An 18,548-nucleotide genomic window follows, 5' to 3' on the forward strand; every position below is an offset into this window, starting at 1 on the left:
AGGGAAAAAGGTGTCTAGAGGCGGATAGAGATAGAAAGAGTGTCCACGATGTGGGGAAGTGGCAGCAAGGCATTTTCAGAGCCGCTCTACAACACAAAAGGGTAATTGTTTTAGCCCAGATGTTGCTTTCGCACAACAAGCAGGATACAATGTTCCTACTGAGCTGATGAGCCCAATCAGTGAAATGATTAAAAATTGATTTTGTCCCTGTAATTACAGTATGTAAACTACTTAGCCGGGATTGCAAAGGAAGTGATTTTCTAATTACGTATATACTCTGGTGTCTAATGATTGGTTTTTTGAAGTAATGAAGAGAGGGTCCTAACGACTCCACTGTGTTCTGTTGTTGAAGGGAGAAGGCAAGACAAGGGGTTCGCGTATGTGTGTGTGGTACGTGTGTTCCTGTGTGTGTGTTTGTGGGGGGAGGATGGTATGGGTGGTGGGTGGTGGGGGGATGACAGAGCATCGTTAGGGCAAGACAGCAGGCTTGGATACAAAAGGGGATGAAAATTGAATTTTTGCCAGCCAGTGCTCGCACGATAACACGGGGGCCCTGTGTTCGTTTGCATGGGATCTGGAAGCTAAATGGAGGCTGTGACTTCTCATGGGGGTCGCCAGGCCCTGACCGGCCCTGGCAATCTGGACCCTGCAATTAAAACCTCACGGGGGTTAGAGATTGAGGACATCACACAAGCACAGGAGAACAGTTGAGCAGGTCAAAAGCACGCGGAAATAAGCATATAGCAAGTCCGTACTGCTCTCTATAAATATACAAGCTTTATTCAAACACTTAAACTAGAAACTGACTTATGAAGATTTAAGTTGGCAACTGAAGTAAAGTAAAAATGTGCAGTAGTTTTGGTCAAATCTTAGTAATTCTTTTATTTTATTAGCTAATTACACATTTTAAGCATTTGAGGCTTCAACTGTCATCGTTTCGTACGCTAACCATGGTTTCAAGTGTCATTCTTTTCTATTATGAGGTCAGTGTCCCACAGACTGACTTTCACCAGTAAATCCAGTTACACTATCTATTTTCTAAACTCTGGATTTGACAGAAGCGCTTTCAGTGTGCGTCCTGCTCACCTAGCATAAGCGTTATCCCAGCTAGCTGTTGTTTCCATTGTAGAACTCATTCAGAAGATTCACTAGGATTCAGATCAGAGGTACATTAGGGTACCTGTTTATGTCTGGATGAATGTGCCTGTGTGCTCGCTGTCTCAGTCCTTATGTCGCTGCTTCTAATTCTTGAGTGTAGTGCATCAATCAGTTTACTCTAAGATGTTGACACTGCAGGTCACTAAATTTAATTCAGCGTTAAGTCAGAAATCAGGTTCATTTGCCTATGTTGAAAATATTCCAATAAACTCTGTAGTATTTCTTGTTTTCACTGTCAAAATTAGCACCAATTGTCAAACCTTGTGACGTGCATCCCTGTACGTCTGATCTGAATATGTAACGTTCAGCAAAAGACTACTACTGCATTGGTGAGTCCTGAAGAAATAGTTTGATACTTTAGGAAACATGCTTATGTACTTTTGTGCTCAGAACTAGATGAGATATCAGTACCAAGCTCCAGTCTGCACACTTAAAGGATAATTCCAGTTTATTTCAACCTGGCGCATTTCCCATTAATGTGGCTATTGTGGCTCTAAGGGTCGTGCTAACTTGGCACTCTGTAGTGGAGATTTGATATAAGAGCCACCAGGAGATTTGCTTTAGTTCCAGATTGTGCTTTCAGTCTTTATGGTTAGCTTAAGCCAACCATCTGGCTTCAACAGAATATGTATCCTATAGACATTACATTGGTATCAATATTCATGCTATATTCAAGTATTATACTGAACTCTTGCTTCATATCATATAATATGTAGGTCTAACCAACGTACATAAAAAAGTAAGATACTTTCCTTCCTGTGCAAATCTGGCATCAAGGCTCATTAAAGAGAGATCTAAATTTCTGTAACCCCTAATCAGAAACCCAAATATGGGTGGTTGTTCCCTTATTTGGGATGGCATCTGGTTGAATCCTCCGTCAGCTCAGCCAAACTATACATGAAATAACAACCTCACATTACTTTCCGTGTAAACAACTTTAAGAACCCCAAATCAGTGTGACAACAGTTGGTTATTCTGGAACAGCAGTGCATACACACCAAAACAGTGAAATTAAAAAGAAAAATATGAAAAAAACATGGCATTTTTTAAAACGTTGATGCCTCTACATCTGGTTCAGTATCGCGTGGTCTAATTCTAAGATTTTGATAAAAGAACTCCAATAATTGCCTTTCAAAAAAACACACATCTTTGAAGTTAATTGCATTTTCTTTCTTAAGTTTCTAAATGTGTTTCCCAAAGTACTTGAGAATGAGTGCATATACATACCATTAAGAGCTTCTTTCCACTGTCTGGGTGGTGGTGAAGAGGATTCTGAACTCACTAGAAAATAGGTTTGCATCATGCTATATATTACATTTTCCACACAAGGCACAGGACTTGTAAATAACATAAAAATATACTTTATACCAGGATTTGTTCAATGTGAAGCTAGACCTTAATGTGTGGTAAACAGTCTGGTACAATTTAATTGCTGACCTTTATGATTCATGTCACTAGGTGGTTCTAATTTATAGAAAGTAAAGGTTGATTGATTTAGTAGCTAGTCAAGGCAGGTATTACCCTTAAGGTCATATCAAGTAGAGGCAGTTTCTGTAAATTTAATGAATATGCGGATTACAATGTGAATGCTACTCTGGCCTCATTTCTACATCAAGGTTCTGCAGGTTCTGGATCTTCTTAAGATCTTAACCTCCTGTAAGTGGGAAGGAGATAATCATTGATCGCTTTTAAGCGCGTCTTCAGTGATAGTTCTTTTGGGAAATACCTCTAAAGTTTAAGAAGGTCCGTTTACAGCTTGAGATGGGGCCCAAGATGATGATGCAAATGAAGAAGAGTGAGCATTTATTTTGCACGTCCTTTACAAACCGTAAAATCCGTTTTCTCCTCTGTTATCCTCTCTATTCCCGTCATCCACAACTTGACAAGGCTTCAAAGATGCGACCTTTGACTTTGGTCATAAATTAGAATCAACCGTGGGGTCCGGTAAACAGTGTTATTGTGGCCCGACATAGAGACAATCAAGGAGTCACTCTATCAGACAGGGAATATAGAGATAAACTTACAGGGTCGCAGAACACATAAAGAGCACATAAATCATACCACACAGAATGACTCACCGCTTCAACCATGGCAGCGTTTCCTTCTTCTGTGCACTTAACATATCTAACAAAGCTGAACACATTTTCTTATTTTATGTTCAATATTGAATTTTTAATTATGACTTTATTCATTCATTAAAAAAAAAGGATTCTGGAGAAATAAAAGGATGTGAGTTAAGGCTCTGCTTATTGGGTGGGAAAGATCAGTGGTTTTCAGTTCCTTGGGAACATTAATAAGTGACAGAAAGCTAGATTAAGAAAGCTGGGATGCGACTAGAAAGAAAAACGACAAAGCTTTGAAATGCTGCCAGTATCACCAACTGCACTCTTCTGACACAGCTGATTGTAAGAGAAGCCGATAGCATAGCAGGCTTAGGCCTTTAATAATTCATTTAGTTAGGCTATGATCTATCATTTTGTACCTTTTGACATGCGATATTGAAATTTAATATTGCATCCATACAAATGATGTATTGCCAGTCGTCGGGAGAAAGGATGTGGATTGGAAAAAGATCTCTGCAAATGTCTTTTCACTCTTTTCTCTCTCCCTCTCTCTGTCTTTCCCTTCCATAGCTTCATTGTACTTCAGTAGAAAGGCATAAGAGAAACATCTGTCTTTTTTTTGCTCCCTTTACTCTCAGCTTTGATATGTGTGTTTAAAAAAAATGACAACTTAAAACGCTCAGGGAGAAAGTCTTCTGCTCGAGTCAAGAGAGGCTTGGAAAGAGAGGGGGGTGGAGGGTGAAAGTGAGTAGCAGAGGGAACATGACAGCAGTGGCTGAGGGAGACGTCATGCGTTGTCGAGATCCTTGACATGACTCTTTAGAGCGGTGAAATCCCACAGGCAGTATTCGGGCTACGCACGGAGTGTTAGGTGCTGGGAACTGAAAGCTGCTGTTGCGATGTCAGTGTAGCCCGGCTAGACGGCTTCATGTAGGCTGTCTGCTCAGTGAGATAGGGGTGCTCTGATAACAACACTGGCTGGTGTCAGTCTGAAGTGGATTAGACCTATCGTATATATATATATAAGATTAGAATATGTATGTTTCATCCACAGTAAATGCTGTTATCAGGCATTGGATGTATACTTAGTTTTGTGCAAAGTTTTTATCTTTGATCAGCCAACATGGATAAGTAAAATACCCATCAATCGATTTGGTTGGATAATATGCTCAAGGTTCTTGTTTTGTATTTAAAGATGAAAATGTCAGCTGTCAGATGGACCAAGAAACCTCCTATAGACAATTTTGTGTTAGAAAACATGATGACTTTTTTAATGGGCGGGGCGTAGCTGGAGGCAAAACAATCCACAGGAATATGCTAGCTAACTCCGGCTAGCTTTTGTGTTTGCTTGTTTTTGACAGTGGTGGAAGAAAACGCAAGTTTTTTATTTCTTTATCTGAATAGATACAGTCACTTACTCCCCAGGACTGCAAGTGTCAGTTAAAACACTTTACATTACATTAATGAATGTGACCAGGTTGGTCGACCTGTTTTCAATAATACAATGGATGGACAATTTGATAGGATTACCTACTGCGCAACGGCTGGTACATTTACACTTGATAGACAAACCAAGCATGTACACTAATGACAAAGTGAGGGGATATAAATCCATAAATGTCTGCAACTATGTACTTAATAGTTATGGACAAGACTTAACTTACAAAGATATAACAGATGTGTTTTATGTTGTGTGAGCTGAAGTTCTGACTAGCTAGTGGAAAGGCTGGAAAACACATGTGACCCAGACCACATCCAAATGTGGTCAGAAATCAGATCTCTCAAATGCGATCTCAGTGTGTCCTGGGGGTGTTCACACCTGTCTTTTATGTGTTCGGATCTAAATGCAAGGTATGAACAGGCCCTAAACAGGCCCAAAAATTACTAGAAGCACCACATTGAGAAATATCCAACTTTCTCTACAATCCTCCCAGAGGTTCTGTTCGATTACAGCTCTGTAATTGTGCAACGTTTGATGTTTATTTGTCATGTTTTCAAATTTAAAAGATAGACCATGAATAACAAGAGCATATTTTTCATCACATGACCTGTATTGGTTTGAAATTTGTCATTACCAGCTGCTTACTGAATGTCTGGTCTGGCTACAACTCTCGATTTGAAAATTTGGCCCAATTGAATTTGGTCTATAGGAATTATTTTAGATAATTTTACCGGCAAAAATCTAGTCCTTCTTAACTTGCAAACTTTGGGAACATATTCTTAAACAAGGTAGTAAAGATCTGACAATGGCATGATTTGATCTGAGACTTTGGTCTCAGATAGGCCACTAAAGCTAACCATAGCTGTTCCTCCTAGAAGAAGCCCACAGAAAAACCCAAAACAGTGACAGTGCAGCAAATAATGGATTCATCCAATGTGGTGTAAAGGTGAGCTCCTATTTCATTTTTGGAGGGCAGTTTTAGCTAAATTAGATTTCACGTGGAATATTTCAAATTACACCGTATTGTAGATGTGAGCAAATAAAATTATCATTAGACTTTGAAATGGCTTTGTTTGAATGCATCTATTTCCACTTGGGTAAAAAAGAAAAAAAAAAAAGCAGACATGGTTGGTGTGAACATATCCTAACACCGCATCATCACCATGGACTGACTATCCACATTCATTGTAATAAAATATGGCGTCTGATTGGCTTGATGATTACAGATGACGGTGTTGATGATGATAGTGATACTGTCAGTGACAATAATGAATACAACAAAATGGAAGGTGGTCATTATAGTGATGTTCTAAATCATTCTTTACTAGTAACTTATTACATATTCAGCTGAGATAACTTTCACAGCTCTGACAGGTTTCATCAAATATATTTCAACAGGCAGATGAGTGAGTGCAATATGTGCCTCAGCATTGACTAGAATGTTCACACAACTTTGGGTGAATCAGAGGCACTGACCTGTTATTTTGTATGATAGTGCAAACCAGTGTCACTCTTGTTCTGTTACACTGATGAGTGGATGTGGCTGTGTCATTAACACCACATTTGTCTCTGCATATTTGCATGTTTACTACTGCTATACGAATGTCAGTTAAACACAAGAAGGCAAAATCAGTTTAGGCGAGGATCCCTGTGCGCATTTGTAAGCTATTTATAACAGCGCCTCTGATTTTGAGGAGGCTTGTTCCTCGAAAACAACACTTGACACCATGTCCGGCGAGGCTGTCTAGTTCTTCGTTGATTGCATCAAAAAGTGTTTAATTAGAAGATCTGTAGTGTAAAAACAGCACACAGTCGCTATTTATCTGCGTGGTTTCCAGAAATATTGACCTTTAGCTTTGCCCTGACACTGTTCTGAACATCTAGGAAGTCTGCCATGCTTGTAGGTGTCTGGGTATGTGAACAGTGGGGAGGAAAGACACGGTGAGAGAGAGAATTAGGTGCAGTTGGGAGGTGCCTTGGGTTGCATTGGGTCATGGTGTGCCTCCCTGCCCTCATCCTTATGTCAAGGCTTTACTATTTCACCTGCCAAGGTCCCGACCTGCTATGTTCAGGATCTTCCTTTCTCACACTTTCCAGAAAACCGGTATTAATACAATGGCCTATCAAAGGTAAATGGTTGTGGAAAAACCAAATACTTTATGATGTTAAACAAAAAAAGGTTGTTGGTTGAACAAAAGCAGTAATTTGAAGGCAATGCAACTCTAAATTATGCCATCTTTAAACACAGAGGCACTCTTAAGAGGTTTACCGAAGGTAAATCAATCAAGTACAACATTGAAAAACACAAATACATATATAAATTAATTCAATTTAGTTAAACCATGTCACTCAGTGCTTCAGAAATTTTACATTTTTAAAATTTAGATAATAATAATAATAATAATAATAATAATAGATAAAAAAAAACTATAGTTTTAATGGAGTTTACAGGAACTGTATCAAAGAGGATCCAAAGTTTGCTTGTCTAAGTGTGTGCCAGCAATGTCTTTGAGTTATAATTACCTTGTCACATGATTTTAGGAATCTGTAATGAAAGAAATTATTAATTGAAACCACATTACTTTGGAAACCCTCCCTGAGCTAATATGAGCTATCAGATCATAGTTGGACAAGTTCTTCTTATTTTGGTAGATGGTGGCCCCTTTTCTTTCTTGCTAATGAGCTCTTTCTTTAAGTAACTATTTGCTTGCTGAGTCTTTTATTATTTCCTTTCTTTCCTCCTCTTCCCTCAGGGGTGTGTTTGGCAGGTCAACACCTCAGCAGGTGGGGCATTGTGGGCCAGTTGACCTTTGTCTGTCATTGTTTTGCTCCTCACACCTCACCCAGGGAGAAGGGGAAGGAGCTTAGTGCATTACACCTGCCACCTGACTTTACCGTCATAGTGCTGGTAACTGGCGCAAAGTGGGTTGGTGCTGGTAGGCAAAATAAAGCAGAGACAGTCCCAAATGACTTGCATACATAGTCGACATTTTGCAAATATGAGATCACTTCGAATGAGTGAGTGTGAATCGTGTACACCGTGCGTACAGTGGATTCAACTTCTCAGCCTTCTTATTAGTGTCTGTTCTGATCTGCATACACCCTACCAGGATGAAAAGAACCAAAATAAGTAGCTCCTATGTAGATAACCACAACAAAAGTGACGCTAGATTCCAAATGAGATTTGCGTTCCTGCATGAGGCGTTGAGAAATAAATCAAACGTACCTTGAGTGAGTAAGGGGATGGAGATGAAATGAAATACCCAAATGCCGCCTCCACTGGGGCCTGATTGAGTTCAGGTGGCTGCGAAGTGTCTCACCCAGGGCTAGTTGTCAGTGAAGGATCTGCTGTCTTCTCATCTCTCTGTGCTGCAGGGCTAACTGGTGAACATCGGGTATGTTGCTGTGACAGATCTCCATGTGCCTCCTGTGTTGTGGGGGGACAGGCCGTTGACACACTTCATATTTCAAAAGCAAGGTCTGAGGAAGAAATGAAGATTGATGCGAAAAAATGGAGTGGCAAACCATTGCCCTTTAGATCCATATATTATCATTTACACATACATGACACCTTTGTGCATGACTTTATAACTGTACATACATATGCAGGGACGTGATCCAAGGCGCCACACATATTCACAGTGAGGTGGGGCTGTGGGGGTAGGGATGGGGGGGGTTCCTCTGTTATTAGAGACATGTGATACAATTGCATTTGATCTCCAAATAAACAGGGAATCAGTCCATCTCCTTGGTGAAGATGGCAGATGTGATGGACGAGCACATTAGCAATGAGGACAACATTAGATTTGCTCAAAATTATTGATCTTTTGTTTGTGAGCCAAGTCGGCGATAAATAACAGTGCATGGGAGATGTGACTCATTATCACCGTGCCAAAAGCCCGACAGACCTCTGTCAGAGCACACTCTCCTTCCCCCCTCTCTTCCGCCTTCCTTTCATCTCCGTCACTACAAACCAATTTAATCTGTTTTTAATCCTTCCCTCTTTTCTGTCACTGGCGTCTTTAATGCGAGGCCTCACTGTCACTATCTGATTCCCTTAAAATTTTAATCCTGCACTGATAACCCTCTATTATTACATATTACACACACACAGGCAGCAGGACACTCACACATACATACACATACACATGCAAATATGTACACACAACGCTTAGTGGCTCGCTTAGTGTTTTATTCCTTTTTACCTTCTTAGTGAAGAAAAAATCCTTTTATCACACAATGGGTAATTTATATCCATTACCAGCGTTTTCAATCCTTTTCAGCACGGCTGTCACTGCCTTTGGCACACTCGTGATTAATGTGATCTAATAATAGTCTGCCATTATATTTCCTTTAGTAAAACATGTACCAACATCCTATTCAGCTCCACGAAATTCATTGCCCCTTAAAATATTTCCCCTTTTCGTTTGAAAGACAAGATTGCTGTTTTTTTTTTTTTTTTCTCCCTTCTCATTTCCTCCTTGGAGGTGATTATTTGTTGGGGTTGGGGGGATGTGGTGGTGGTGGTGGTGGTGGTGGTGGGTTAGTGATGGCGCTTCCCCTTTTTTTTCAGACACTTATGAGAATGATGAGATTCATGATTCAAGGTGGTTTTGTGTGAATGCATGTGTGTGAGGAAGCTTGTCAGAATGAGTGTTCGGTCCTAGCGCTGATACCAGTGCTGAGTGGCATAGTGTCGAGGCTGAGAACAGCTTCAGGTCAGTTGGAAATATTAAATCAGTTTAAAATGAAAAATGTGTATATAGCATCTGGGAGCGTATTTCCATTGTGTCTTCTAATTGTTTGGCTTAGGATAATGTGTTTTTTATTATAAAAAACATGTAATTTTATTGATCATATCAACAGTCTGGGGTTTTATTTGGGGTAGTCATGCCACCATATTGTTGATATTGATGACAGTAATTCCACTTGCCTAATTTATTTAACTCTTCAGATGCTGGACCGCTTCTGAATATTTTTTTTTCTTTATTTTTTCTTTTTTGCATTTAGAGCCGGTACTTTGAATGGATAATGGAGAAAAAAGATGCTCCCCATACAATGTGCATAGGATTATATGTGTGTGTGTGTGTGTGTGTTGCTGGGGAGGTGGTCCAGCAGTGGGCTCTGTTCCCTCCCAGCTGGACAGCCTGAGCCAGTCTGCCACTCATGGGGCACGTTTCAGATGGGGCGGTGCCAATGCTCATACACACACACACACACGCTCAAGAAAAAAGTCATGCACACAAACACACACAATCCTGGCTCCCTACCACAAAGAGGGTTAACCCTTACTGGGTTCTTAGACTTGTATCCAGGATGAACAGGTGGTCCCACAAAACATGGGCATCCATTTCCTCATGACTTATCCTAGTGTGTGTATGAGGAAGGAGGGGTAGACAAGGGTGGGGACGGGGTGGGGGTGTGGTGGGGATTCACAGGACTGTGTAGCTTTAGTACACCTTTTGTATATGCGTTGGATTTGTTTGGTATCAGTGTATCTGGTGTACACAGCAGCTTGTGGAGGGTCCTGCTGCTGTGTGAAATCGACATCAGATGGCCGTCGTGACAAGAACAATATTACATCCAAGTTTCATTTAGCAAGGGACAGCTAATATATGTGTGCCGTGTGAACATTTGTTTGTGCGTGTGTTCATCGGCACCTGACCCCAGAATCGGACTGTACCAAACACAGCTGTCAACACGTTACATCTATATTCTTCTCCCCTTCTGTCCCTCTTTTGGTTGTTCTCAATTTTTTTTCTTTTGAATCCCTCCATCCAGGATCCTTCCATTAAAGATAACTTGTATTGAGCCGCTTCTTATTCCCTTCAATCCACCTCCCCCTCCTGTCTCAAGTGATCCCTTCCGAGCACAGAAAATCGAAGGTAAACCTCTTCTCAGGCAGAAACGGTGCACTCCACTTTGGATGTTTTAAATATAACTGTCTGACAGATGAGGAGATGTAAGGTTGTGATGGTTGCTTTGGTTGAACACGTCAAAAACCCAAATTTTAATGTCTATCACCTGACCACTGAGATAAGTTGTTCTCAGCATCTAGTTACTACACATACATGGGGCCTTCTCTGTTTTTGGTACACTCTGCTTTGCTCCACGTTATTTGTTCTTTTGTGATCTGTGTCTCTGCCTGTCTGAACCCCAGACGCATCTGAATTAGGCCTTTTGAAATATATGAGTAAGTAAGCAGAGAAAGAGAGAAAGGCAAAGAGCAGAATGGAGCTGAGGAGATAAACATAAACAGAGCAGCAAGAAAGAAGGTTTCTCACTGAGTCAGCAGGTTTTAGTAAAGTCTGATTAAACGAGGTAGGAAACCGCTTGGGGTAGTAAATAACAGAGGTGTCAAAATGTTGCTTAATGACCTGGATATCTACCGCATGAAATATGTATCTGCAGATCTATGCAGGAGCTGCATTTTTTTTTCTTTAATGCGTTAATGTGTAGAGGGAGTTCAGATGTTTAAAACAACTTTCTGTGACTGAAAAGCAAGTTTGCTTTACAGGTTTTCCTGGCAGGAGACAGTTTAAGTATCTCAAAACACATAACATTATGCGCCATCCACATCATCAGTGTCATCGGTTTGATGTGGAAACATTATTGATGACATGTAGATGTATAGGTACGGATCTTAAAGGAACCTGTTGATAAAGTGTTATTTTTTTTTTTTTTTTACTTTTTTAATTTAAAATGTATGCTTTTTAGGCCTGAAGTTGAAAGGAAAAGCATTAATGCAAATCTTTCACTGAATTTTTCCACATAGAACCTTAATGCGAGGTAAAAAATGATGCTGACGACATGATGCTAATAAAATATCCTAAATGTGTCTATGCCAATTAGATCTTTTCACGTAACGCAAAGTTCTAGTTTTTTGTGGGGCGCCCAGATAGACACAATGGGTTTAGTTACTTCTTGTTGTTAATCTCGTTGCTGTAGCCTACTCTGTTGTTTGGTAAGGCCTTGAATGTAATGGACATTCATTTATATGTAAAAACTACACGCTAATGATGAACAATTTTTATTCTATATTTTTTTTATAATTTATAGATACCTATATTATACTTCTTATGGTACAAACTTAGAATATATCTGAGTTGTAACATGTTGCCCCTGCTGTCACTACTTGTCTTGAACTATGAATGTTTGTAATCCATTTATAAAGTTTTCTGTTTATTTTTTTATTTTTTTATTTTACAAAAATAAATCAGTAATTGACTAATCAACAAGTTTTGTAATGCTGGTATATTTAGTATCTAATGATTAGATGCCATAAAGCCTCTTTGCTGTCCAGAAACACATTTATAAGCCATGCCACTGCACTGGTTGACCGACAGTAATCAGGCCTTTACACAAGAAATGGTTCTAATAAATCATTTATTTGTATTTTAAAATTTGTATTTGATTTGTAGTTTTCCAGAATTTACTTCCCAAGTAGGAACCAAAGGGTTTCAAAGACATAGTAAAACAAATACGTAAAAGAAGCAGCACATTGCTGTTTCAAGATTTCATGTTTCACTGGATTTGTTGATACTTTAAAAGGATCGTCATCCTGAAGAAAATATTAGTGATCAATATTGTATTATGTATTGTATTATATGCCATTTTACATATTCAAATGGCGTAAAAAATAAAGACAAATGTTGAAAGGTTTCAGTGGCAGGATGAAACGGTAAATCAACGGGAGGAGAAGAATGAACAGAGAGCTTCTCAGGGGTTATTGCAGTGCAGTGAGCAGTGCATCAGTCGATTCACCTTCTCCTCCTCTACTTCCCCTCCTCTTTCCAGGAGGAGGGAAACCCCTTCCTGAGGAGGGGACACTAGAAGAAGAGAGAGACGGGGAGGGGGGTTGTAGTAGCAGTGAACTCAGCATTTTCCTTATCTTCTCCCTCTCTCTCTTTTTCTCTCTCTCCCTGTCTCACCGTCTCTCTCTCTCTCTCTCCCAGGGCTCCCTGATCAGTGCCGACCTGAAGCGGAGCTGAAGCTGGCTTAACGGGCTAAGCACACTGTCACGCTGTCTGAGAAACTACCCCCACCCGCTGTCTGAGGTGACTGTCTGAAGTGACTCAGGGCTTTCAGGGGAGAGGAAATGAGGGTGTGAGGAAAAGGGAGAAGAGTATGTTTGTGTTGGGGTGGTGGAGGGCAGTTGGGGCGCGGAACAAGGCAGTGGGGATAACTCATTGCATGAATGGGTGAAGCTGAAGTGCTGGAGAACAGATTGAAGGAAAGAGAGTAAAAGGAGTAAAAGATGTAAAAAGATAGGATGAGGTAGAGTGTTGTCTGTTGAGCCCGTCCAGAATGTCACAGTTATTCACACTATGATGCAATCCGCGTGACGTGATGATGATGACGGTCACCACGAGGATGAGGAGGGTCAGGATAATGTCAGGCATGCACACATTCATAAGCACACACAGAGCAGTTGGCCGGGACGTCCGTTGTAAATGGACATACAGAGCATATCAACTGATAATTCCTGTTTAATCTCATTAGTTATCCGTTGTAGTACGGTTACTCTATCTTTAAGTCCAAGCTGGCCTTGCCTTACCTCTTTTTGTTGTCCCCTCCAGAGTCCAGTAGACTAGTAGCTGTATATTGAGCATTGCTCAGATTATGTAACACGGTTATATGCGTGTCCGTGTGACTTGACCTACCTTTGAGGGCTTCAGATGCAGGGACTGGAGTGCAAAAGTGCAAGTCAGGCCTAGGAAGCTATGTGGAGAAGCTTGAGCCTTTGAAACCTTCTGCAACATTGTCTGTCTTGCGGACTAAAACCCGGCAAGCCTGCGTGGCCTGACGCTCTGGCATGCTCCGAGGATGCAAGGTTAGTTCACCTAGCAGCTATTTCTTATCCAGCTGTGGAAATGCCTTTGCCATCATATTGGGAATATCTAGCCAAGGTGCGGATGAACATGTTACATTCATCTGTTAATAGCAGGCGTAATACATGTAGCCTTGGTACTGATTTATTTCAGCTGATATTAAGGTGGGGATTGACTGCAGTGCTGGTTTGGCATTTTGATACAGCAGCATGACAAAGTTTGTGAACTCTTCTCAGTTGTGAGTGGAAGGATATATACAGTGTGTGTGTGTGTGTGCGTGCATGTGCAGCTGTGTGTGTGTTTGCGAAGTCAGGCATCATGGCAAAAAAATGTATGAATAATCTAGCACTCACATTATTATTCTAATGCCATTCTTTACAATCTGACTGCGTCACTCTAACAAATGCGTATGTCGGAAAGTTCAGGGGATTTTGTAGGGTGCCTGTGAACAGTGAATGATGGCAACCAGCCGACTCTCAGCTCCTTCTTGTCTACCAACAGCTCCCTGTGAGCCCCCGTGCACCATATTCCTTTCTCAGAACTAACACCGTGGTGTATCGAAACAAAAAGGCCACATATTTTATTTATGTGTCAAAAGTGTGGTGAAAAGAGGGTAGGAAGGAGGGAGCGGGGCGTATCACTCTATCTGTGGGTTGATATCATTCCATCCGTGCGGATCAATTCTCCCAGACAGAGGGAGATGAGAAAGGAGCAAGCACAGGAAAGAGGGAGGGAAGGGAAGGGAAGCTGAAATGGTGGTCTTATTGATTTGTCAAAGAAATACAGCATTGCGTGATTGGCTTAAATGTCTACATAAACTTAACCTGTCAGAAGTGGGTGGGCATATGCTGCCATTTGGTGGATTTTCTGCTTAACGTAACTGGACAAACTCTTACTCCTTGACTCCACGCGGAAAGAGCCAAAGAAGCCCGTGGATACATAGTGCAATGTGAATCCAAAGTCCCCCCAAAAGGTTCCCTCAATTAGTCACGTCACAGTTTTTAGACAAAAACAAATCTTAACTCAGTGTCTACCTTTTGTGCAGCTTTCCTCAATTGTCTAGACATAGACATTGTATGTTCATGTTTAGCTGATACATTAAAATTTAGCTACACAAAAAACTGAATACTAACGCAGCGTACATGATCGATGATAAGTTTAAAGCACTGACCCTCCAGTGTCTATTGTTAACAGGTTCACTGCTAAGCTCCAGTTCACTGGAGCATGTTAATCTTCTCTTAAGGCATACCTTTTTTTTTACAATACAAACTGGAACCAACCTAACGCCCACATTTCAACAAGATCCAGGCCATTAAAAAAAAAACATGATCCACATAAACACGGCCATGCATCTGCAGCTGCATACGCTCATCACATTCCTTTTTCTTTTTCACAAAAAAGAAAAAAACACTGCAACACTTTGTTAAGATATAACCTTGTTAAAGACCACCCGCGAAAATTTAGCTGCACATAATGAAACAGTTACATCCAGAAAATACCAAAACAGAAACTTTGAGCTTAATTGGTTCAGAGAGATCTGTCAGTAATTCTGTCTGCTTTACCCATAGGAAAACAGAGACAAGCTCTCCTCTGCTCTGTGACTGTATACCTGGCACAAGGACAAGAGTGGAGGGGGGTTGAAATTAAAGAGCAGTTAAAGAAAACTGGAGAAAAGAGCAGAGAGTGTGAACAGTGCTATAAAAGGGATAGTTTAACCATTGATCGAGAGCAGTGGTGGAAATGGCAGCTGTAAATCAATTTTATCTTGGAGCAGCTAAAGAGTGTTTTCTAATGAGGTTAATGCCACATAATGGCTAAATTCCTCTGCTTAAAGGATGCCCTCAAGGTGGTGGCGAGAGATAGATGTCGCCATGGAAGGCTTAACACCTCAACACTAACCAAGGTATGTCCCTTTCTTTCAGGAAATTTATATATTAAATGATGTTATTGCTTTATTTATTGGAATGCTTCGAGGGGTCATTATATCATGAAGTACAGCCTCATCTAGACAGCTTATTTTATCAACAGACAGATACATTTGTGGCTTAGATTAGGTGTTAAGTAAATAATTTATTCCCTGTCCATTTTCAACAGGATGATTTCCTATTGTATTCTATGGCAGTTTTTGGTTTTACTCATCCTCATATTGCTAAGCAACAGGAGGGCTAGTGGGTCATACCAGAAAGTCACTGAATATACAAACTGAGCCAAATCAAGTTTACCTCTGCCAAATTATACTATCTATTAAATCCCATATGTTAAGGGTGATAGAGCTGCGTGTTAAGAGTACAAGTTGGCAACGAAACAAGCATTCATTCACACACAGGTTTTTCCAAAAATATATGTCCATGCACAGAACCTTGTGCCACTAGCACTAGGGTGAATCTAAAATGTGTTAAATGCTCTAACCTAGACAAGCCAACTGGCTCTTTTTAATGAGCCCTCCTGGTGATCTACCCAGCCCGATGAAGTCAACAGAATGTGGCTTGCGAAACGCTGAGAAATAATCTTGAGGTTAACTAACTCTTTAGCAAACTGGGCATTCTCCTTGGCTGTAGTGCTAATAATGAATTCAATGCTTCCATAAATGTTCCATTTCAAGTGCACTAAGTTCTTCTCGATGTGTAATATTGTCTGGATAAAAGGAGCCTCTGAAACTGCCTTTAGAACCTTGGGGAATTAGATCAAAATATCACGTTAGAGTCAGTTTAGTTTAAAAGGTTTAAACGCTGGTATATCAATTATACAAAATTCTGTAAAGGCAGGAGTTCAAAAAGGCTCACTGGTATGATCTGATTTTCTCACAAACCACAAATCTGATCCAAGGGTGCAGTACTGTCTTTCTTGTGTTTCTTGACCAGGCACAAATATTCATGCCTTCGCTGGGTTCATACCAGTCTGAACAGTTGACAGTTGTGAGAAGCTGTGTGAGTTTTCAACAGGAAAGGTTTGTTGGTTGTTAGCTGTTGCCTGTCTAAAGGTGATTACAGTGTGCGAAACAAAAATGATACTAGAAAACATCAGCTAATGTTGTGTAACCCTGATTTCTCGCTTGGTTGCTTGTTCTTCAGACTTTCTGGATTGTGGGTGATTTGCAGGTTACAATTTGGCATTATGTATTCTTCTTTAATCACCACCAACATGGCAGGACAGTATAACCACTACTTTATTTTTCTGTCTCACCGCCACACCCCAACGTAAACGAGGTGGGTAGGAACCAAAATGACTACCAAGGGGGCTCACAGATCACTATGTACACGTAAATAAAAAACAGGAGCTGATAAAGAAATAAATATATAATAAACTGAATCCTGCAGTCCTAAAATAATATTGCACAACTTACTGGGCAACATAAATTAGCACGATAACATCCTTAAAGTAATGCTTGCAATGACTAAGGTTATAGTTGGTTGGTCGGTCAAGGCATATCTCCGCTGCAGTTACTCCTCTGAACTCCTTCCTCAGTTAGAGTAGGGAGAAGTACTTTGGCAAGCGGAAGAGAGCATTGGGATTCACCAACTGATAAAACCTCAGTTGATGTACAGGGATTCCCACAGCATCCGGTATCAAGACTAATCAAAAACCAGCTAGCTAGAATGCCAGCAGACGCAGACATGTTAAAATATTGCATTACACAAATTACATTTGTTAGTAATGGAGGCTTAAGGAATCCTCTTTGTCTTCTGCGAGAGTGATCTGAGGAGTCTGCTAGCTGTAAACTAGACTCCCCCATAAGGTTGCTGATGGAAAGCAGCTCACAATTAGCAAGTGTCTTTTCGCGATTTTGACACATTATGGGTGGATTGTGTTATGGGAGAGGCTTCAGATGATGGATCTCTTCATGTATCTCCATTAGCAATTCTGAATGATAGTGGTGGTGGATGTAGGACTGATGCAGCCTATTTAGAAAATGAATTAGTTCACATATATCCACTGAACTATATATGGTGTCAAGATGTAAAGGAGAGACTGACAAATATTTTAAACAGATAAGCAGATGAGGCTATTACAGGCGCATTGAGACCAGGCTCTCTGAAGATAAAAAAAGAAGCAGAATGTAAATAATTTAATTTTAGGGTAAAGACGTAAGATGAGATGAGTTTGGGTTAAGGATAGAGCGCGGCAACGTTATGTGCTTTAAAATTATGGCAACAAGATTTTGTGTGTGTATGTGCGAATGTGTGTGCGAAGGAAAAAAAATGAGTACAACCAGCACGCAGCATGAAACTTAAGGAAAGTTCATCTCCACAGACCTCTAGCATTGATCACTGGGGCCCTAAAGCTATTATCATGATCTAATTAGGTTTAACATAAGTCTGTGTCACGGCCCGGTGCAAGGCTGCCTTGTCCCCAATTCCACACTTTCACAGCACCCCTATTTAAAAATAGCCCACATGCACCACATGAAAATGTATGCTTTATTTCATTTCTTTTTTTTTTTTTTTCCAGTAACACCGAGATCTGCTTTAATGTCAGACTGAGGTCTAAGTACAGAAAAATGATGTAATTCACAAGACACTGAACAAGCGTTGGGTAACCTCCGAGGTTTCCCCTCTCGTGTAGGTGCATGCTAGCCCTCTGATGATCCATCATGGAAGGCATTTGTGGGGAAATAAAAGACAGACCCTCAATCCTACGACATAGTGTACTGCACATGTTAAATGCATGTTTTTTTCATTGCTTAAGTGCAGACACGGACTAACCTTCTAGGTACCTTTAGATTTTTACGGCTGGATGTCTTGTCTGTTCTGAAACTGCTCACACTAACTGATGCCCTTAAACAGTAATCTGACTCTTTCACGTGATCTGTGATTCAGAGATGTTCTGAATACCCCAGGCTCCAAAGGTGTAGGGGGTGAAACGTGCAATCGGTGACCTAATAAGAAGACCTCTGAGGTGTTCCCATAAATACAGCTGTCTACTGTATTACTACTACTACTACTACTACTAGAATGGAATACTATATTAAATTTGTTTTATGTATCTTATGCCGTATCTGAGTGGAGGGTCTTTAATGAGGTGTGAATTACCTGCTCTGACACCTTATTCATTTTC

This window comes from Chelon labrosus, assembly GCF_963514085.1.
Source record: "Chelon labrosus genome assembly, chromosome: 3".
Taxonomy (NCBI): Eukaryota; Metazoa; Chordata; class Actinopteri; order Mugiliformes; family Mugilidae; genus Chelon; species Chelon labrosus.